This window comes from Hemitrygon akajei, chromosome 32 (assembly GCF_048418815.1).
Source record: "Hemitrygon akajei chromosome 32, sHemAka1.3, whole genome shotgun sequence".
Taxonomy (NCBI): Eukaryota; Metazoa; Chordata; class Chondrichthyes; order Myliobatiformes; family Dasyatidae; genus Hemitrygon; species Hemitrygon akajei.
This window is the reverse complement of record NC_133155.1, coordinates 3,075,545-3,098,777: the sequence shown is the minus strand read 5'-3', so window position 1 is coordinate 3,098,777 and position 23,233 is coordinate 3,075,545. Positions and strand designations below refer to the sequence as shown.

The 23,233-nt window shown below is 43.3% G+C and overlaps 1 protein-coding gene across 3 annotated transcripts in view; it reads left to right on the top strand.

Annotated features, from left to right (window-relative positions):
- fam110d (family with sequence similarity 110 member D) overlaps positions 1-23,233 on the top strand; it is a 45,516-nt gene that overhangs the window by 13,058 nt on the left and 9,225 nt on the right. The window contains exon 1 of one of the 3 annotated variants that reach the window (XM_073034730.1): positions 8,710-8,856. The exons of 1 other annotated variant lie outside the window; for it this stretch is intronic. The gene's annotated coding sequence lies outside the window, so the exon portion shown is untranslated. Of the gene's footprint in view, positions 1-8,709; positions 8,857-22,720; positions 22,798-23,233 lie in introns of those variants that run through there. One more of the 3 variants, XM_073034732.1, reaches the window with a different exon arrangement.

Here is a 23,233-nt window from a genome sequence, read left to right as displayed (position 1 = left end):
GGTCACTTTTTTTCCTGCTATTTTGGGCGATTTTGAATGGGGCAGTCTGTAGATAGCAAGCGACATAGCACTAGATTGAACTGAATATGTCTGGACTCTTTGTTTCTTATATTCTATGTTCCTCATATTCTATATTCTATAGACCTCAGTATGTGCGGTTGGGAGACTGTAGGTCTGACACGGTGGTCAGCAGCACAGGGGCGCCGCAGGGAACCGTACTCTCTCCGGTCCTGTTCACCCTGTACACATCAGACTTCCAATATAACTCAGAGTCCTGCCATGTGCAGAAGTTCGCTGATGACACGGCCATAGTGGGGTGTGTCAGGAATGGACAGGAGGAGGAGTATAGGAAACTGATACAGGACTTTGTGATATGGTGCAACTCAAACTACCTGCGTCTCAATATCACCAAGACCAAGGAGTTGGTGGTGGACTTTAGGAGATCTAGGCCTCATATGGAGCCAGTGATCATTAATGGAGAATGTGTGGAGCAGGTTAAGACCTACAAGTATCTGGGAGTACAGTTAAACGAGAAGCTAGACTGGACTGCCAACACAGATGCCTTGTGCAGGAAGGCACAGAGTCGACTGTACTTCCTAAGAAGGTTGGCGTCATTCAATGTCTGTAGTGAGATGCTGAAGATGTTCTATAGGTCAGTTGTGGAGAGCGCCCTCTTCTTTGTGGTGGCGTGTTGGGGAGGAAGCATTAAGAAGAGGGACGCCTCACGTCTTAATAAGCTGGTAAGGAAGGCGGGCTCTGTCGTGGGCAAAGTACTGGAGAGTTTAACATCGGTAGCTGAGCGAAGGGCGCTGAGTAGGTTACGGTCAATTATGGATAACTCTGAACATCCTCTACATAGCACCATCCAGAGACAGAGAAGCAGTTTCAGCGACAGGTTACTATCGATGCAATGCTCCTCAGACAGGATAAAGAGGTCAATACTCCCCAATGCCATTAGGCTTTACAATTCTACCGCCAGGACTTAAGAACTTTTTAAAAGCTATTATTAATGCTTTTTGAGATGGTGATTTAGATGCATATCATTTTTTTTTTACTGAGTTAAGTATTGTATGTAATTAGTTCTGCTACAACAAGTGTATGGGACATTGGAAAAAAAGTTGAATTTCCCCATGGGGATGAATAAAGTATCTATCTATCTATCTATCTATCTATCTATCTATCTATCTATCACAAATATTTTTTCCTTTTTTGCCATTTACATGACTTTTTTTGTATGTTGGTGGTGGGGTGGGGAAGGTTTGATGTTTTTCTTTGGGTGGGTTCCAGGGTTTTTTTGTTTCATGGCTGTCTGTGGGAATCTCAGGGTTGTATACTGCATACATACTTTGATAATGTACATTGAATCTGGCTGTGAAGGGGCCATCCTGGTCATCACTGATCTCGCTCTTTCCTCCTAGCCCTGCTTCAAAGCAAAGCTCTGGGCAGTTGCCCAGTTTCCACTGGAAGGTTAAATCTGCTTTCACTCCTTTTCAGGCAGGCCATTCCATTGAAAGTGATTCCCTAAGTGTTGTTCTTTGGCGATTTCTGCCCCAGGATGAACACTGAGTACATTGAAGGTTGGGACAGTGATTCGTAGACACCTGGGAGATCTGAGGATACAAGGATCATTTGGGGAAAGTCGACTTGAAGCATTGAGTCAATCACAAAATGATTGATTAGAGCTGACTCGAATAGTCATGTCATCTTCTTGCTTCCATTTCTAATGTTCATGACGTTAAAAAAAGCAGAGTTGGAAACATGTAGTAGATCATTTAACATCTGTGGAAAGAGGTTACATTTTCAATCAGCAGCTTAACCTGTGTCATTAATTCACTTGCTTCCCTCCTGTTTCTGTTAGGCCTGTTAAGAATTTGCAGCATTTTCAACTTTTGTTTTAGCTTCCCAGCATGCCCACTGCTTATAATTGATGGTGATTATTGAGCCTTTGCCTCTTCCTTCTGTTCTTCCAGCTGTTGTTTGCTTACTTGCTGCTTTGACGGGTTTATAATGATGTAAAGTGCTGGAAAACAGGACCATTGCAACATCTTCAGGACCTACTGGCAAGAGTCTGTTGGCAGAGATGAGAGTAATGATGGCAGTTCAAAGCAGCCAGTCAGTTTTTGTGAAGGGAACTTTAGTGTTTTGATCGTAAGCCTTCATTGGATATTTACTTTTATTGGTCACTTTATTATGCACACCAACTCATTAATGCAAATATCTAATTAGCCAATCATGTGGCAGCAAATGAAAAGCATAACAGCATGCAGACCATGGGAAAGTTGTTTGGACCAAACATCAGAATGGGGAAGAAGTATGATTAAGTGATTATGACAAGGAAATGATTGTTGATGCCAGATGGGGTGGTTTGAATATTTTTAAAAACTGCTGATTTCTGGGGATTTTCACACAACAGTCCCTATGGTTGACAGAGAATAGTGCAAAAGGAAAATAACAAGCATCCAGTGAGTGAAAACACCTTGTTAACGAGAGAGGGCTAGAGGTAGGGGAGAGGGCTAGAGAGGAGAAGAGGTAAGAGGCCAGTGTGGGGAACAGAAGAAAAGGAAAGGCTACAGGGCAGAAGATGACAAACATTGGCTACTTGATTAGACAAAGGAAGTACGTAAATTGGCCACGGAGTGTAGTTTTTAATATAATAAACACAACAAACTCTGCTGATGCTGGAAATCCAGAGCAACACATACAAATTGCTGGAGGAACTCGGCAAGTCAGGCAGCGTCTATGGAAATGAACAAGCAGTCGATGTTTTGTGCCGAGACCCTTCTTCAGGAACGAGAAGGGAGGCAATAGACATCAGAATAAAAAGCTGGGGGGAGGGGAAGGAGGTTAGTTCGAAGGTGATAGGTGAAGCCAGGTGGGTGGGAAAGGTAAAGGGCTGGAGAGGAAGGAATCTGATAGGAGGCGAGAGTGGATCATAGGAGAAAGGGAAGAAGGAGGGGCACCGGGGGAGGTGATAGGCAGGTGAGAAGAGATGAGTGGGGCATAGAAGAAGGTGGGGTTGGAAGAAAGGGAAAAATATTTTTATCAGAAGGAGCAATCGATGTTCATGTCATCAGGTTGGAGGCTACCCAAATGGAATATAAGGTATTACTTCTCCATCCTGAGAGTGACCTCATCATGACACAAGAAGAGGCTGTGGACCAACATGCTGCAATGGGAATGGAAATTCGCGGGAACAATCTCAAGTACTTTCCAGCTGGAGAAATGGTATTGTGGTTAGATTACAAGACTGATATCCAGAGGTTGGATCTGGAAAGTTTTCATCCAAATTCTTGTTTAGTGGCTGGGGAAGCTGAATTCAAGTATCATCAGTACCAGTGGTCATGAACTAGGAATGGGAATTAAAATGTTCGGCCACGGGGAGGTTACACTTCCGTGGTCTGAGTGGATGTGTTCGACGGAGTGGTCCCCCCATTTATGTTGGGTTTCACCAATGCAGAGGAGGCAGTATTGGGAGCACTTGACACAATAGGCGATCCCAATATATTCACAGGCAAAGAGTTGCCTCACCTGGAAGGACTGTTTGGTGCTCTGAGGGAGGAGCTGAATGGACTTTGACCATTTTCAGAGGTACGTGCCAGGTTGGAGATTAGTGGGGAGAGACGAATCAACAAGGGAATCACAGAGGAAGTGATCCCTGCAGAAAGTGGAGATGGGGAGGTGGGATTGTAGAGATAAAGATGTATTGGGTGGTAGGATCCCGTTGAAGATGGGGGTGTTGTGGAGCATGATATGCTGGATGCAAAGGCTCATGGGGGAGGGTAGGTGAGGACAAGAGGAAGCCTATCGATGTTAAGCTGGTGGGAAGATGGGGTGAGTAAGGATGTTTGGGAAATGGTGGAGATGCTGGTGAGGGCAGCATCAATGGTGGAAGAAGAGAAACCACATTCTTTAAAGAAAGAGGACATCTCTGATGTCCTGGAAAGGAAAGCCTCATCTTGGGAACAGATGTGGTGCAGATGAAGGAACTGAGAAAAGGAAATAGCATTTTTATAGGAGAGAGGGTGGGGAGAGGTATCATGGTCTCTTGGCCTGCTCCGTCTTTACCTCTGCTGCCTTTCACCCATAAAATTGTACTCTTCCAAAACAACTTCCTGCATCCTAATCCTAACTCGTATTGTTCCCCAATGCCCCACTAATTTCTGACCACCTTTGGCTAGGGGTCTTGTAACACTTGACAGTTTAAAACCCTCTTGCACTTCAGATCACTTCAAGGCTCCTTTGCCTCCAGCCCTGGTTTCTGTGCTCCAACAGTTCAGATCCCAGATCATCTGCACTATGAACTACGTACTTTAAAATCTGTCACTCTGATTAAACACTTATCCAAAAGCCCCGAAAGCACCTTTTAATCTGAAGTATCACATTCTGGAATGATGGCATCTGACTGTTACGGTCAACCGTGAACCATTACCCATGTTAATTCACAGCCTTAGGGTTGTAACTCAATTAAAGAAACATTAACAGTAACCGAGTCTCAAGTGCTTTGCAGCCAGAGAAGTGGTATTGTGGTTAAATTACAAGACTGATATCCAGAGGTTGGATCTGGAAAGTTTCAATCTAAATCATAGTTTGGTAGCTAGGGAAGTCGAACTCAAATAATTTCAGTACAGGCGGTCATGAGTTAGGGAAACGAGAGGAATGTTGTAAAGTTTCATTGCATTCACAGAAGACTGACAAATATGCACAGTGGCTACTTTATTAGGTAGCTCCTGTACCTAATAGTGGCTACTGAGAGTATGTGCGTGGTCTTCTGCTGCTGTAGCCCGTCCACTTCAAGGTCCGACATGTTATCAGCTCCGCGACCCTCTTCTGCACACAACTGTTGCAACACGTGATTATTTGTTGCCTTCCTGTCAGCTTGAACCAGTCTGGCCATTTTCCTCTGACCTTTCATTAACAAGGTGTTTTACCCACAGAACTGCCGCTCATTGGATGTTTTTGTATTTCATACTATAAACTCTGTAAACTCTGGAGACTGTGTGGAAAATCCCAGGAAATCAGCAATTTGAGATACTCAAAACACCCTGTTTGGCACCAACAATCACTTCACAGTCAAAGTCACTAAGATCACATTTCTTCCCCATTCTGATGTTTGGTCTGAACAACAGAACCTCTTGACCATGTCTGCTTGCTTTTATGCATGGAGTTGCTGCCACAGGATTGACTGATTAAATATTTGCATTTACGAACAGATGTACTATAGAAAGAGAAGTGGCCACTGACTGCATGTATTTGAATCAGGTTTATCACCTCTGCCCAATGTTGTAAAACTTGTTGTTTTGTAGCAGCAGGTCAGTGTAAAGATAGAAAAATCTATAAATTACAAAATTGAATAAACAGTGCACAATCTGAAAAGGCCAAGCAAGCCATTTGGGGACGATTAGAAATGCATAATAAATGTTGTAGCAGCCATAAATCCTGCAAATCAATAATGACCAACCAGTTTAAAAAAACATCAGATTTGTTTATTTCCAACTTCAGTGAACGCACGATATTCCTGACCAAGCTACGTCTTGCTGAAGCAGGTTCCATAATGCTGGTTACTCACCCTGATTTGTCTTCAGTGACACTCGTCCCTGAGTCCGATCTTCACGTGAGCACAAGTGCTCAATAAACTGTCTTTCACAATCTCAGGATGTGCCAGAGTGTTTTACAACCAATTAAGTACTTTTGAAGTGCAGTGATGTGTTCACCAATGCACACAAGCAGCAATTAGACAAATGACGTGATCTTCTGTTTCAGGGATAGCTTGGTGGATAATTATTGGATTGGACACAGGGTAACACCCCTTCTCTTCAAACGGATGCAGATGTATTGTTTAAGAGGACAGGTGCACTCTGGTTTGAACATCTCAAATGACAGGTAGTAACTTGGACAAAGCAGTGGTTCTTTGGGGTTGTGTTGGATGATCAATTCACGGGCTGTTGGCATTGACTGAGGTGCTAGCTATTGTTGTCAAACCCCAGTTTCCTCTGAACGGAGGAGCTGAGAGTCTGGAATTGCACAGGTCAGATTGGGCAAGTGTAACTATTTTCTGAGGACAATGTTGGGACCAACCTGTTTTTAAATTCCAGGTTATTGATAATCACTTGACTTTTAAGTACTTGCTGCCATGGAGGGATTTGAACTTGTGTCTCTGAATAAGTAGACCAGAACTCTGACTGCCAGGCCAATATCTAAGTTTTTTTTATGCTGTCATACATTGTTCATCCTAACAATGCACTCAAATCTTTGGTACAAGCTCAGATGTAGCTTCTGAACTCAGCTGACCGGGAGCTGATTACTTCAGGTGTATGATAATAACTGCTCAGAGACTAGTGTGGTTAAAGGGAGAGATAGCCAACTGGGACCAAGGCAGAGGGGAGGAGGAGTGTGTGCACAGGGATTGAATTGAGGATGGAGGGGCTGTGGACAGAAAATTGAGATTGGTGGGCAGTTGATAGAAGCCAGAGTAACGTACACAAAATGCCAGAGTGACTCAGCAGACCGGGCAGCATCTATAGAGAGGAATAAACAGTTGAGATTTCACCAGGCCTGAAATGTTGACCATTTATTTCTTTCAATAGATGCTGCCTGACCTGTTGAGTTCCTTCAGCATTTTGTGTGTGCACTGTTCTGGATTTCCAGCATCTGCAAAATCTTTTATGATATTTGTTTCCTCTCTCCTCCAATCTTTTTCCTCTCTCACCTTTCCTCTGGATTCCCAACATCTGCAGAATCTGTGTTTAAGGAGAGAAGCTGGTAGGATTTGGCTCCTGGGATCTTTGGTCTTACTCCAGCACTGTGCTCTCATAGAGGGAGTATAGAAGCAGATCCTTCATCCCATTGAGTCTACATCAACTGTACGAATCCTACGTTAATTTCGATTTTTAAATTCTCCCTGCGTTCTCAAGAATTTCCCTTGATTCTACCTGTCACCTACACACGCAGGAGTGGGCAATTTACAATGGCCAATTAATAGATCAAACTGCATACCTTTAGGATGTGGGGGGGGGGGGGGGAAGGGAAGGCTAGAAATGATCCCAGCCAGGGTTGAAAGATTAAAGACTTGCTTTATTTGTATTGCGTACATCGAAACGTACAGTGAGATGCATCAACGACCAACACAGTCCAAGGATGTGCTGGGGCAGCCTTACAAGTCTCGCCAGGCTTCCAGTGCCAACATAGCATGCCCACAACTTACTAGTCCATACGTCTTTGGACTGTGCGAGGAAACCCACGTGGTGATGGGGAGAACGTACAAACTCCTTACAGGCAGTGGTGGGAATTGAACCATGATCGCTGGCACTGTAGAGGTGTTGCCCTGACTCCTGTGCTGCCGTGCCCCCCCCCCAGGCTGAAGCTGGGTCTTTAGTGCAATGAAGGAGCGGCTTTGCGAGGTGTGCTGCTCAAGAAGGACCAGTAACACCTGGTGTAATTTGGTTTGAATTTCCCAGCAATGTTTCATGGAGACCTAACAAGGCTGAAGCACACCTGAAGCTGGGGCTGCAAGCTTAGCTCGTACCGGGAGGAGTCTGGTGAATTGCTTTCCCCAAGCGGTAAGGCTGATCAATGCCTCCACCACTACTGTATCATTTCCCATCAGCCACTCACGTGCAGCCTTGCGTCACTTTAGGGACGTACAATCAATCTGTGTAAATACTGTAAGCTGTGGGTGGAGGTGCATCTCTACAAAAGGAGGTGCAAGGCATTCCTTCCCTCTGCAAGCCTGCAGGTCACCCTTGGGCAGGGTGTAGCACCTGCTTAGCCTCCCCACCCGAAGCCATAGGTGCAGGTGGTGGGTGGTCGTATGAGCAGCCGGTGCATTTCACAAGTTCTGGTTCTGCGACCACTGAGGCCAGGCAGACGATCTCTGAAGAGTATTGATGATGGCTGGGCTCACCCATTTTGTAAAGACACTTCCCAGAAGAAAACAATGCAAACCATTTCTTTAGAAAAATTTGCCAAGAATAATCTTTGTCCTGGAAAGACCACAATCACCCACATCATATGACATGGTACATAATGGTGATGTAAGCTATTATAACAATTTCTATTTATTGTGTGTTTTATCATTATTATTTTGTTCTTTTACCCTTTGTTTTGTGCTGCATCAGATCTGGAGTAACAATTAGCTTGTTTTCCTTACACTTGTGTTCACAAAATGACGTTAAAGATCTAAAAAAAATTTCCAGACAGACGGAAAATGACATGGAAATGGGCATTATCGCATTTCCAGCTGGCTAAGGTTTATTTCAATCACTGAGCTTTGAAATAAACAGCTTTGTGTTATCAAATTTCTTGGGTAATGCACTCTTTCTGTTTGGAATTGTTCTACTAGATAAAACAGTTCAGCAAAGGGTGCTGGCTGTTTCTTGAGATAATTTCCATGCACTTCAGAACCATTTACGTCACACCACCTGTTCTTAGTTAGTTAGCACAGGTTGACGCTTTCCCCACAAGTAGGTGGAGTGACCTCTCTCCTGAAGGTTTTATCTGAATATTCCCAGACAAAGATCAAGGTTTTAGGCCCAGAGCAGGCAGTCGAGTTGATTGACAGCTTTGAGAAGGTGTGCGTGTGATTGATTGGCTGGAGTCGTTTTGACAGACAGGCTGGCAGTTCCAAAGTTTCCAATTACAGATTATATTGGGTGGTGTGTGTAATTCAAAGGTGGTTTGCAGGGAGCTGAGCCGTTTGAAGTTTTATGTGAACCAGCTGAGGAGCCAGGCAGATCGAAGTTAGGAGCAAGCTACTGAGTCAAGTCTGTGCTGAGAGTGGAAGCTCTTTTGCATTACCGTGGGTGGTTAAATGTCCATTGTACTGAGATGTGCTGCGTTCTGTTCATTCATCTGCCTTGGGTGAGCAAAACAAGTTATTAACCCAGTCTAGTAAATGTGTACATTTACAGAGTGCTGCAAACACTCAGCTAATCAGACAGCATTTGTAGAAAGCATGGGAAAGATCTTCATTGAAACTTCCCCTTCACTTACTGCCTGCCTCCTGCCTTCTCCCCCACTTTGCCTTTCTCTCTCCCAATCTCGATTCCTTTCTCACTTTGGTCAATTTCAGTTCTGAATATATTTGCTTACTTTTATTGTTTGTGCGATTTGTTGATTTTTCTTTCTGTCCCTTCATCTTTTCCTTCTTTATACACTTCACTCTTTCTTTTTAATTAAATCTGTTTCTTTCTTCATCTGTGTTAATGTAACGCTGCTCTCTCCTTGCCTTTTTCCTGAGTGAAGGGTTTAGCCATCTGGCTGGGAACATGGGGAGAGGGAGCAGCCATGGTCTGAAGTGTTGTAGGGCATTTCACAGGATCATCGTTACCTGAAGCTAATGACTTTATTCTGGTAACTCAACAGTGGGTAAATCCGCGACCTCCCAGCCGAGCTCTTACAAGGGAAGGCTGCAGAGGGGACATGTACAACTGATGTTTCACTTGCAGAGAATCACACAGCCATTTAAAATTTTTGATGTAAATTTCCTGTGTATTAGTAGGGGGCAGGGTAGTTTTCAGTTGTTGCTATATGTTGAGTGAGTGAAGTTAAATCTAACATTCAAGAAAAATGAAACTGCCAAGATTTATTTTGAAAACCAAAGATTCTTTAGTACACGGGTTGAAGGTAATACATTGCCACTTTTATGCTTGCCCGACACCTGCCCCCTAGGCCTGAGTCGACGTAGTAGTAGTTTATGCTTGGTCTCATCTTGATCTTGTCCCTGGTATGAACCTAACACATTTCCACCACTGTCTGTAAGGAGTTTTATACGTTCTCCCTGTGACTGTGTGGGTTTCCTCCGAGAGCTCCGGTTTCCTCCCACATTCCAAAGGGGTACGGGTTAGTAGGTTAATTGATCACATGGTTGTCATTGGACGACACAGGCTTGTAGGGCTGGAAGGGCCTGTTATTGTGCTGTATCACTAAATTAAAAATCACACAGCAACTAATATCGTGCCTTTAGCACAATTAAAAGCATTAAGGGTATTTCATAAGTGAATATTGAGGAGCAAAAGTGACAGATGGATTGAGAGAGTGGGCAGAGAGGTAGATCAAAGAGCAATTGGTGTACGTGATGATCCAGGTCACTGTCAATGGATCAATTGAAGGGCACCATGATAGCCTAGTGGTTAGCGCGACACTTACAGCTCGGAGCATTCCAGAGTTCAATTCCGGTGTCATTCTGTAAGGAGTCTCTGTACATCCTCCCTGTGGAATTCGTGGGTTTTACCCAGGTGCTGTGGTTTCACCTCAGAGTCCAAAGACTTTACAGGTAGGTTAATGGTCATTGTAAATTGTCCCGAGATGATGTTCGGGTTAATCGTGGTTGTGGGCTCTCTGGGGCAGCATGGCGCGAAGTGCTGGAAACGTCCATTCCCCACTGTTTCACAAAATAATGAGGCCGTGGCTAGATCTGCAGACCAGTCCAGGAATAATCTTACAACCAGTTGGATGCTGCAATTCACACAATGTGGCAAAACTTTAGAAATTACTTTGTAGACTGACGTCTTCCTTAAGATATCCTGGAGTCATGAAAGATCCCACATTTTAATTGAACTGAATTGAATTCACATACATGAGGAGTAAAAATCTTTACTCCGTCTGAACATGCAAATTATAGTAATTTGTAATAAATAGTATATACATTAAAATGTACAACAGGACATCAATATAGCTTAGAAATACAATCGTGTCAGCGTGAATTAAGGAGTCTGATGGCCTGGTGGAAGAATCTGTCCCAGAGCCTGTTGGTCCTGGCTTTTACGCTGCGGTACCGTTCCTTGGATGGTAGCAGCTTGAACAGTTTGTGCTTGGGGTGTCTCAGGTCCCTAATGATCTTTCGGGCCCTCTTTACACACCTGTCTTTGTAAATGTCCTGAATAGTGGGAAGTTCACATCTACTGATGTGCTGGACTGTTGGCACCACTCTCTGCAGAGCCCTGCGATTGAGGGAAGTATGGCTCCCATACCAGGCAGTGATGCAGCCTGTCAGGATGCTCTCAATTGTGCCCCAGTAGAAAGTCCTGAGGATTTGGGGAGTCATGCTGAACCACTTCAACCATCTGAGGTGAAAGAAGCACTGTTGTGCTCTTTTCACCACACAGCCGGTACGTACAGACCACGTGAGATCCTCGGTGATGTGTATACCGTGGAACTTGAAGTTGTTCACCTTCTCAACCCCAGGTTCATTGAGGTCAGTAGGGGTGAGCCTGTCTCCATTCGTCCTATAATCCACAACCAGCTCCTTTGTTTTTCCGACATTGAGGGAGAGCTTGTTTTCTTGACACCACTGTGTCAGGGTGAAGAATGGGAGGGGTAACATACATATGGCAGAACTTAGTGCTGGACCAATGCTTTTTTTGCGATTCGTGGATTAAGTCTCAAATACTTAAATCTTGGCTAATCAAATTAAAATCTGAGTATTTCTGCTCATAACTGCAGGCTGAAAAAAAAAGACCTAATTTGATTTTTATCCCCATCTCGAACTCTTAAACTGTAACTTTTTAAAATCAGAACACAATTTGGAACATTTCCAACCATCTACAGGCCTTTCCATTAATGTGGAACCTTTCTGCCCCTTTTTCTGTAGAACCTTGGGTCGTGAGTGAAATTACTGAAAAGCTTCTAACCTAACCTTTCTCCGAGAGACCCACTTTTCTCTAGTTCTAGTCTCTTGAACATTCCTGAATTCCTTCACTTCACCTCCAGCAGCTGAGGCCTTGGCTGTGGAAAACGTTCCCTGAAACTTCTCGCCTCCCAAACCCTCAACAGGCACCTTAGACCCTTGGGTAAGCTTTCGGAGCCCCACCTAAATGCATTTGCCTCTGTGCCAAGTTTAGTTTGCTACATCATACAGCTGAGAAGCTCCTGTGACTCTTATAGTTTTTACAGATTTAACTAGAGTACAGGGATTACTGCTGGCTGCAGTCTTGTACACTTCTGAGTCACGGAATACTTACTGCAGGCATCGTAAAGCAGTTTGAGATTGTTTTGATTGTACAGATAAACAAAATCCACAATCCACAGGCAGGATAAGGAAGGCTGGATCCTTTACCTGACAAATTTGCACACGCTGAGGCCTTACTTTTCAGGCAGCATCCATGGAAAAGAGTGAACTGTCAATGATTCGGGCTGAGACCCTTCTGCAGGTCCTGAGTCTCGGCCTGAAACGTTGACTGTTTACTCTTTTTCATGGATGCTCCCTGGCCTGCTGAGTTCTTCCAGCATTTTGTGTGTGTTGGATTTCCAGCTTTGGCAGATTTTCTTGTGTTTGGCCTTAATTATCAGTTCCAATGAGTGGGTCATTCCACTTGAATTCTCCTCAAAAAGCCACACTTTCTTGAGGTTACAAGCTGGATAATTAAATGTTTACAAGGATGTTCTCAAGCTTCCCTTGGAAAAAAGTGTGAAAAGCCAGACCTGTGGTAATCTTGGACCGCAGATGCTCAAGAAGGTGAAGGACTTTCAGGGTGTCACTGAGAAGTGAGTCCAACCATTGGCAGCATATGGAAGAGTGCAACAGACGAAGGAGTGAATTTCCCTCTGAAGTACCACAAACCCACCCTGTTAAGCACCTGCTGCCCTCACTGTGCCAGAGCCTGCAGGTCCAACAATAGTTTGATTCACCACTTTAGAATGCACTGAGAAAGTGGCTGGAAGGAAGTCTTCAATCCTGAGGATCTGCTGAAGAGGCCTACCATTGTTGCCTTGCATATTGTCATGGAAACAAAGTGGGGTCTGTTCATATGTGAAGGATAACAAGAGGAAAATCTACATTTGAGCCATATTCTCTGTTGCTGGCAATTCAGGTCATTGTAATTACCCTCCTGTCTCAGCTTGAATTCTCACCTCCAAAGAGAGGAGAACGAATTTTAAAATATTGTTGGCTTTGTTAAGAACCTCAAAGGTGTGGGAAAAAGTTAGGACTTGTCCACAGGATATGCAGGCAAAGCAAGGAGAAATACCACATGTTCTTTAAAGAATTCTTCCAGTATATGAGGTGCTTTTACAGGGAATGGAGATTCTAAGAGCTAATCTTGGCTTTTAGTTTTGATGTTTTTTTCCCCCACACGTAAAAAGAGCTAAATATGTACTAACATGAGCAGTAGAAATAGAGTGATGAATTGCTTCATATAATCAGGAGCAGATTAAAATCAGTTTCCCATTACTCTGCTAGACAATAATTAGACTGGGATATCCCCTGTAACCCTAGATCTTGCTTTTAGTGGCTCATTAAAGGGGAAGTGTTTTTTTGCATTTAACTGTCTCGTTACTACAGATTGTCTCAAGGCTGTTGTGAATCAGTGATCACCAAAAGGCCTTGGACAGGATTTAGTCTTCATCAGGCAATACCTTAGTTTGGCACTAAACAGAGATTTAACTGGAAAGTTTACCTCTTACCAACTCCACCCCATCAATTTTCTCCTATCCCTTTTATTTCTGCCCCATTGTCTACTGTTCAAATTTTTCCCGCCAGTTAAAGATCTCCAGGACACTCACCCCTTTGCCAGCTGTCATAACTGTTGGAGGAACTGACTTGGTTGTCATTTCAAACCCTACTCTGGCCAGGAGTAAAAGGCTAGAATGTGAACTCCAGCAAATGTATACTGACGAGGTGCCGCAATGTGTTGGCATGGTTAGTGCAATGCTTTACAGTTTCAGCAACCCGGGTTCAATTCCTGCCGCTGCCTGTAAGGAGCGTGTACATCCTCCCCGTCTTGGAGTGCTCCAGTTCCCTCCCACAGTCCAAAGACAGACTGGTTGGTAGGTTAATTGGTCTTTGGAGATTGGCCTGTGCTTAGGCTAGGATTAAATTGGGATATTGCTGGGCAGCACAGCTTGAAGGGCCAGAAGGGCCTTTTCCACGCTCTATCTCAATAAATAAACTAATTGAAATTTTGGAGCTGAGATCTTTCGGAAGAGATACTATTCCTTTGGGCATTTTAGCAGAAAGTAAACCGACAGTATTATTTTAAAGGTATGTGTGTATATATAATGTGCGTACATATATATTCCTTTAAAAAATACATATAAAAAATATTCATTCCCTGTTCTGATGCACCTCCTGTGCCCATTGATGTGGGTTTCCACCGTGCGTCCCATCTGGCAAGTGGACACCCGCATTGAGGAGCACGGGAGGTATATCCGTTTGGGTTTCCCGGAGAAATCGGCGGTAGCAGAACACTGCATTCACAATGGCCATAGGATTGACTTCAGCAGAACAAAACTAATGTGCCGAGCTAGTGGCTTTCAGGACTGCCAGGTAAAGGAAGCCATTGAAATAAAACTAGAGGAGAAGAATTTTAACAAAGGCAAAGGTCTTGCTCTATGAAATAACTGGAAATTGATTGTAAACCAGGTGGGGGGAGAGCAGAAAACTTATTGGATGAAGACTAACCAATCAGGAGGGACGGACCACAGGGGTCTAAATACCAGCAGACTAGACAAGCCCAGGCATCATCCCTGATAAAGATGGCAGAGTTTGTCATTGAAATGTCAGTTATAATCAATACCTGTACCCTGTAGGAAGTCCAAGAAGAGGTTAATCGTCATCTACGCTGGGAAAGCACTAGATCCTTTTGTTAACTTCACTCACACTGTACTGTTCCTGCAATCTATAAACTCACTTTTAATGAGTCTTCATCTCATTTTCTCAATATTTATTTCTTCTGTTGTATTTGCACAGTTTGTTGTCTTCTGCACTCTGGTTGATCACCTGACTTGGGTGGTCTTCCATTGATTCTGTTATGGTTATTATTCTATATATTTGCTGAGCTTGCCCACAGGAAAACAAATCTCAGGGTGGTACTTGCTTTGATAATAAAGTTACTTTGAACACCTTTCACGCAGGAAGTTCCAGATCATAATTACCCTTAAATGCCTGCTGCCTGTGATATATGTGGCACAAAATTTTAAATCTGTGCCTGTAGTCCTTGAACAACTTGTTAGTGGGAACTTATTCCCTCAATTTCCCTTAGTTAATCAGTCATGATTTTTCTACACCTCAGTAAAATGCCCTGTTACAGACTCTCGAGCAGATCAACCCCAACTTAGCTAATTTAACCCGAGACAGAAATTGCTAAATTTGGTAAATCTTTTCTGTTCCGTACCTTCAGGAACTTAACATACTTTCCAAAGATTACCATGAGACTTGGGAGCAGAATTAGGCCATTTGATCTATCAAGACTGTTCTCAGCTTTGACCCATCAATATCTGACCTTTGTTCACTTGTTTCCCTGCATACTACGCATTATTTTGTCAAATAATGTAGGAAGCATTTTCTTTGAAGATAATACATTAATAATAAACTAAGCTGGGTGGCGGGGTGCAGATGCGTCCCTCCCAAAAGATGTGTAAGGCCCCCCTTCCCTCCACTAGCCTGCAGGTCACCCTGGGCAAGGTGTAGTATCTGCTTAGCCCCCTGATCAGGGTCACAAGAAGCCATGGGAGCAGGGGGTGGTTGATCGAGTGAGCAGCTGGTGCACATCACAAGTCCAGGTCTTGTAAAGACACTGCCCAGAAGAAGGCAATGGCAAACAAATTCTGCAGAAAAATTTGCCAAGAACAATCATTATCATGGATAGACCATGATTACTAACATCATGCAACATGACACATAATGAAAGTGATGAACGTAAGAAATATTCAAACATCCTTAAGTTATTGATGAGACCATAAGATATATGAGTCCATTTGGCCCATCAAGTCTTTTCCAACATTTCATCATGGCTGATCCATTTTTCCTCTCAGCCCTAATCTCCTGCACTCTCCCCGTATCTCTCCATGCCCCAACTAATCAAGAAACTATTAGCCTCTGTCTTAAATATTCCCGATGGCTTGATATACACAGCCATTAGTGATGAAGAATTCTGCAGATCCACGCTGGCTAAAGAAAGTCCTCCTCATCTCCGTTCCAAATGGGCATCTCATATCTGTTGATCAGGGTGATTCCTTTGATTAAAGTATCACAAAAATACAGCGTGTATTTTGATGGCTTCCAAGTTGAGTGGTCCACTTGACTCCTGCCTCTGTCTGAACATCAGTGTGACATGCTGCTGATATTGATCCAGATCTACCCTTGAGTTTTCAGTCTAAATTTGAAGATTAAATTAAAGGACACTACTGTGACCAAAACGATTTTAGTGCATTTAAGTATATATTTTATTTTCTTTGAAGATCATGATTTATTACTGGAGCTGCAGAATGAAAGGAATGTTACATTCTAGAATTACCTATTTGATACTTCATCATTATGTGCCATGTCATATGATGTGGGTGATCATGGTCTATCCATGACCTTAATGGTTGTTGGCAAATTTTACTACAAAATGGTTTTGCCATTCCCACCTTGTATTCCGTCAGGATAGCCTCCAACAGGCTTTCTCTTTCTGGTAAACAAGTCCAACCCCCCCCCCCCCACCCTCTTCCTCTATTCTCCACTCTGACCTCTTGCCTCTTCTCACCTGCCTATCACTTCCCCTGGGTCCCCTCCTCTTCCCTTTCTCCTATGGTCCACTCTGCTCTCCTATCAGATTCCTCCTTCTCTAAACCTTGATCTTTCACACCCACCTGGTTTCACCTATCACCTTCTGGCTAACCTCCTTCCTCTCAATCACACCTCTTTACTCTGGCATCTTTTCTTCTTCCTTCTCAGTACTGAAGAAGGATCTCAGCTCAAGTTGTCAACTCCATAGATGCTACCTGACCTGCTGAGTTCCTCCAGCATTTTATGTGTGTTTACAAGATCAGTAACCCCAGCAATTATCAATACTCTTCAGAGATTGTCTGCCTGGCGTCAGTGGTCACAATACTATACACAATACAATACACAATACTATACAAAACACAATACACAATACTTGTGTGTGATATGCACCACACGACCATCCACCGCCTGCTCCCCAGGCTTCATGTGACCTTGATCAGGGGCTAAGCAGGTGTTGCACAAGGGTAACCTGCAGGCTAGCAGAGGGAAGGAACGCCTTACACTTCCTTTGCTAGAGATGTGTTTGCACCCCACCATGCAATATCTGAATATTAGTCAACATATTTCCTGATGGTTGTTTGTAGCCAATGTGGGACATATTGATGTACCTGTGATCTAACCTCTTAGGAACTTCCAGCCAGATTTGGTAACTCGAGCTGAATGTCAGAAGTGATAAAATGATGATGTAGTGATTTATTAGTTGAAGAACAAAGGTAACCGACAAAGACCCAAAATACTTGGGCACACTTATGAGATTCTCCTCATTTTGACCTTGTCTGGTTTAATTATTCATGCTATTTCCACCTCTGTTCTCACGGGTCATCATCCTAAATCACAGCTGTAAAATTACCATTCTCGTCTACCTTTCTTCCTCGGGATTGGCTGAGCTAAACCCTTTTCTCTGTTCACAAAGTGGGCGTCCAGGATTAAAGACTGCAGAGTTAAGGGTCCACAGTAAATCAGCATTAGAAGTGACCGAAGGTCCTCAATGAGGTGTGATTTCAACCTCTTTATTGGGGGCTATAAAAGACCACTGGCGGCTGGGGTCAATGAATCTCACTTTCCTCTCATCCTTTGACCTTCAGGGTCACTAAGTCCAATTATCCTCTGGCCATTTGGCAACGTGAACGAAAGGGCAGCGGAAAGAGTGAAAATCCTAACACAAGCCTGTCATCTTCAGTCACTGAAGTGAGGGTCAAAGGGGTCAGACGTGATGAATGCTGATTGCTATTGTTGACGCCAACTGCAATTATATATTTATTGAGTGACAACTTGCCAGAGAGCGCCAGTACCAGAGAAGCTTATTTAATTAAAAATTCTGCGTGGCATGCAGTGATCCAGACCTGCATTTCAGCAACTTGCAACTCTGTAATGCATTTAGTATAGCACAAATGAGCCAAGGCACTGTAATCCAACATGTCTCGACACTAAACTACATATTAAGGCTTTGGGCGAGCTTCAAATGAAGCACCTCAAGGAAGAATATTGGGAGGACCTTCCCCAGCTTAAGAGAACAGGCCTGCTGAAGGCTTACTAAAATGAAGTGTTTAACATTGGTTGCCTGTGAGAGCCGAAGATGGGAGAGCAGACGATGGATGCTGGTTATAGGGCTGGAGTGCTTCGTGGAGATGGAGAGGTATTTGAAAAGAATGTCAGGCAATTAAAGGGTGAATCTAGCTCGGTGATCACACCAAATGTTGGGTGAATGGGACTCAATGTCACCTGAGATACAGGCAGCAGAATAAATGGGGATGGAATGAAAGAATTTCAAACCAGATCCTTTGAAAGAGACGATGGTTGTGTGCCTGTCCATCTGGTACTATCCATTGTGTGGTTTTTCTCATCTGTGCTGTATTAGAGTACCTTGAAACTGAAGAGGATACTGACTGTACACAGTAATAACAAACCAGGGGCAGACAACAAGACAACTAAAAATACTTTCGGAAGTTTGCTTTAGGGAACTGGTAATTTGTTCTTTGTTGATGGATTATGTCACTGACTTGAGAATATTAGCCTTACCTCATTTCTGTTCAACATGTATTGCTGAATCAGGTTCATTATCACTGACATATATCATGAAATTTTGCTTTGTGGCAGCAATGAAGTACAAAGATATAAAAATTACTATAAGTTGCAATGAGAAACTATAGTTCAAAAGAGAAATAATGAAGTAGTGTTTATGGACCATAACAAAATTTGATGGGGAAGAAGCTATTACTAAAACAGTGAGTATGGGTCTTCAGGCTCCTGTACCTCCTCCCTGATGGTAATAATGAAAAGAGGGTATGTCTGGGATGGTGAATGTCCTTAATGATGGATGCTGCTTTCTTGAGGCATTCCCTCTTGAAGATGTCCTTGATGGTGGGGAGCCTTGTGGCCACGATGGGGGTGGCTGAGTTTCCAAAGCTCTGCAGCTTTTTCAGTTTTGTACATGGGAGCTTCTCTACCAGTCAGAGTGGTCTCCACCATACATCTGTAGAAATTTGGCAAGAATATTTGGTGACATACCAAATCTCCTCAGACTCCTGATAAAGCAGAGCCACTGGTGTGCCTTCTTCATGATTGCACCAATTCATTGGACACAGGTGCTGGGAAAACCATGTCATGGCTGTCTGAGTGAAGAGAAGTGTATTGCTATAATGCCTTCTGCAGCCAACTGGGACATCTATAGGCAGTGCTGAAGAAGAAACATCTAATTCTGGCAAGAGGCAGCGAAACACAGTGAAATAGTAGTTTGGTGTGTGAATGCCTTATGAAATAGAAAATTACTCCTACACAAGTTGTCAACCAGGGCTTCCCAACCTTTTTTTATGCCAGTGAGCCTTCCAATTAACTGGGGGTCCATGGAACCCAGGTGGGGAACCCCTAAAACTGATCATTACACATAATGGGACCATGCCAGAGGACTTGGCTAAATGTTTACTGATCGATGTTTAACACACCAGACAAAGGAGATTTCTATAGCTGCCAGAACATCTTTGGAATGAGCAACAGACAAAATGCTGGAAGAACTCAACAGGTCAAGTAGCATCTGTGGAGAGGAATGAACAGTGGATGGTTCGGGCTGTGACCCTTCACGACTGGAAAGGAAGTGGCAAAAAAGCCAAAATAAGTAAGTGGGGAAGGGGGGAGGGTAAAAGAGTACAAGCTGGAAGGTAAACACGAGGAAATCTGCAGATACTGGAAATTCAAGCAACACACTATATAGTTAGGACTATAGGAAGATGCTTCTTCCTATAGATGCTGCCTGGCCTGCTGCGTTCCACCAGCATTTTGTGTGTGTTACAAGCTGGAAGGTGATCGGTGAGGGGGGAAGGTGAAGGAGAGGGGGAAGGAGGGATGAAGTGTGAAGCTGGGAGGTGATAGGTGGAAAGGTAGGGCTGAAGGGGGAGGAATCTGACGGGAGGAGAGTGGACGATGGAGAATGGGAAAGAGGAGGGGCACCCGAAGGAGCTGATGGGTAGGAGAGGAGAAGAGACGAGGTAAGATGGGAGCCAGAATGGGGACTGGAAAAAGAGAGGAGGGGGAGAGGGAGAAATTACCAGAAGTAGCTACCTTGTTTCTGGTATATTTCACTCACACGTTTATAGAGTTTAACTGATTGCTGTTGGGGGTAGAATTGTTTCAGTCCCTCTGGGAGAATATAGAGTTTTTGGAGTAGCCACTCAATCAGATTCTTGTCATTATCAATGTTCTTGCTGTGTTTCATTGAATGCAAAAAGCACTTAAGTCAAAATTTACTTTGTAACGGACTGGTTGACATCTTACTGATCACCAAATTACTGTTTCATAGCTGCAGATTTGCTCAAGTTAAGTGTTCAGACATGGGGGAGACTGGCACTAACCTTGAGTACCACAAGTCAGGAACATCAAGAGCTGAAATGGTGTCAAGTGAAGCTTGATTTATCCAAGTCACCTTGACCCTGTCATCTTATTCTGTAACGCACCCTGCAACATTGATCATAAACTGTGATACAGAAACTGGCAATAATTCCTCAGTGCACTGTTTGGTACAACTGGATCTCTTGAACTCACGTGAGAGGGCCAGAGTGACCCAGGTTCTGACAGGTTGGCTGAAGGCACCATTGCTGCAACCATGCAGCCTGCAGATCAAAAATAATTACAGTTCAACGGGAAACTCTGAGGAGACTCGCTGCTGAACTGGCTCTGCGTCTGTGAGCTGAGTCTTTGGCTCCTTGATTAGGCTCGGATTAAGTTGGGGGAATGCTGGGTGGCGTGGCTTGAAGGGTCACCTGTACGCTGTATCTCAATAAATAAATATTTCACCATATGCTACCCTGAGATTAATTTTTTACAGGCATTCCTGTAATACAATAGGATCAGTAAAAAAATGTGCACACTTAAGCAAAGACTGACAAATGGTGTGCAGAAGAAGACAGTCTGTGCAAACAAAACTAATAAAATTAAAGGTATCACAGTTAGGACCATCTATGTTAACCATCAGGATGTAATATCACAGGATAAACAAGCAAGAACAACTAGCTTAATAGATACAGGCATTCCAAACACACACAGCTTGCAGAAATCAATATGCAAAAAACATCAGAAATGTGCTGAATTGAAAGACTATGAAATATGAATAGGGTATACAGTGTTGATAGCAATATCGACAACTGGTATCATCCCAAAGTCACTACACAATTGCTTTAGACAATTAGGGTTACGCAGTATTATCTAAGCAAATCTTCAGAAAGCCACAATACTAAATGCCACTAGAACAGTTGGAATGTTCCTAGCAATTGAGAAATGAGTGTGTTTGGCTACGTATGCCGTGCCTCAGGTTTTACCAGCTTAAGCTCAGAAAAAAACATGGATTAATATTGAGAACGTGAGTTGTCGAGTCTAAGAAAGTGAGTCCATAATTTGTGGAATCAGTTTAGTGTTGAGGTGAGTGAGGTTATCTACACTGCTCCAAGAGCCTGGTGGTTGTAGGGTAATTACTGTTCCTGAACCTGGTGGTTTAGGGTCTAAAGCTCCTGTACCTCCTGCCTGATGGCAGCAGTGAGAAGAGAGCATGGTCTCGATAGTGGCAGTGACCACAATTAAAATGGTGTAAAGCCCAATGGAACATTTTGAAGGGCAAGGTGTAAAATGAAATTATCATTTAGTTTCTTCATGGTAATAAAATTAAAATCAGCTGGTGTAGGTAAACTGAGGGAAATGAATCAAGGTAAGAAAGACTTGGAACATGGAGTAGATTTTACAATCACAGAAATTTCAAAGCACTCTGCACTCACCCAGTTAAATGCTCTTTAAAGTGTAATCACTATTCAGGTGTTTTAGATATAACAGTGAGAACGAATTTGTATCACGTAGAATACTGGAGGAACTTAGCAGGAGAGGAAAAAACAGTTGAAGTTTCAGGCTGACACACTTCAGGACTGGAAAGGAAGGGGGAAGATGCCAGAATAGGGAGGGGAAGGGGTACAAGTTGGCAGGTAATAGGTGAAACCAGGTGAGTAGGTGGTCAGAAGCTGGGAGGAGACGGGTACAAAAGGTAAAGGAATGAAGAAGGAGGAATCTTGATAGGGGAAGAGAGTGAACTTTGGCAGGTAGGGAAAGAGGAGGAGCACCAGGGGAAGATGACAGGTAGGTGAATAGAAGAGAAGGGGTAACAATGGAGCCAGAATGGAGAAAGAAGGAGAGGAGGAGAAATTACCGGAAGCTAGAGAAATCAGTGTTCATGTCGTCAGGTTGGAGACTACCCAGATGGAATATGAAGTGTTGCTCCTCCACCCTGAGGGTGGCCTCGTCAGGACGAAGGGTCTTGGCCCGAAACGTCGACAGTGCTTCTTCCTATAGATGCTGCCTGGCCTGCTGCGTTCTGCCAGCATTTTGTGTGTGTTGTTTGAATTTCCAGTGTTTTTTCCCCCCCAAATTCAAAGTAAATTTACTATCAAAGTACACACATAAACGACTTTGAGATTGAGTTCTTGGAGGCGTTTACAGGACAAATAGAAATACAAAGGAATTTCTATGGTACATTGGTAAGAGTTGGTGGGAACATGACAAATTCCTGTAGTGTCCTAAGGGAGTAGAAGCGTTCGTGAGCTTCCTCGGCTGTGACATAAATGTGGTCGGACCAGACAGACTATTGGTGATTCGACACTGTTGATTTGGACAGGATAATGCACATTGTCCTCTTTCTAATTCCTTTTTTAAAGTAAAAAGCTTTGGGTCAAATTCTTAGCTTCATACACAAGATGCCGGAGGAACTCAGCAGGTCAGGCAGCATGAAAACAAATGACATTTTGGGCTGAGCCTCTCTTCAGGACAGGAAAGGAATGGGAAAGGTAAAATAAGGAGGAGGACAGAGGCGAAGAAGTACAAGTTAAAAGGTGTATATTGATAATGCCAATAACTGATGTCTAGAGATTCAAAGTGGTTCATTTGCCGACCATGGTTTTTCATAATCATTTAGATCCCTTATCTCCCTCTGAGTTGCCCCAGCTCCATTCTGGACTGGTGTGTTCTGTTACATATTCACAAATAAATATCATTGATCAGTTTTCTCTGTATAGCATACAGATTTATTAGTGCATGTAAATTTGCAAAAAAGTGATTCCTCTATGTAGGTGTTTGAGGTTTTGTTTATTGTTTCTTGACTATTATCAGTTAAAGCCCAAAATTTGAAACACTATTATTCTGCATTATGAGTTCTGTGTAAAGCAACAAGCTTGTAGTTAACGTACCGTTAACATTGATCTTTGTTCTTCTCTTCTAACTATG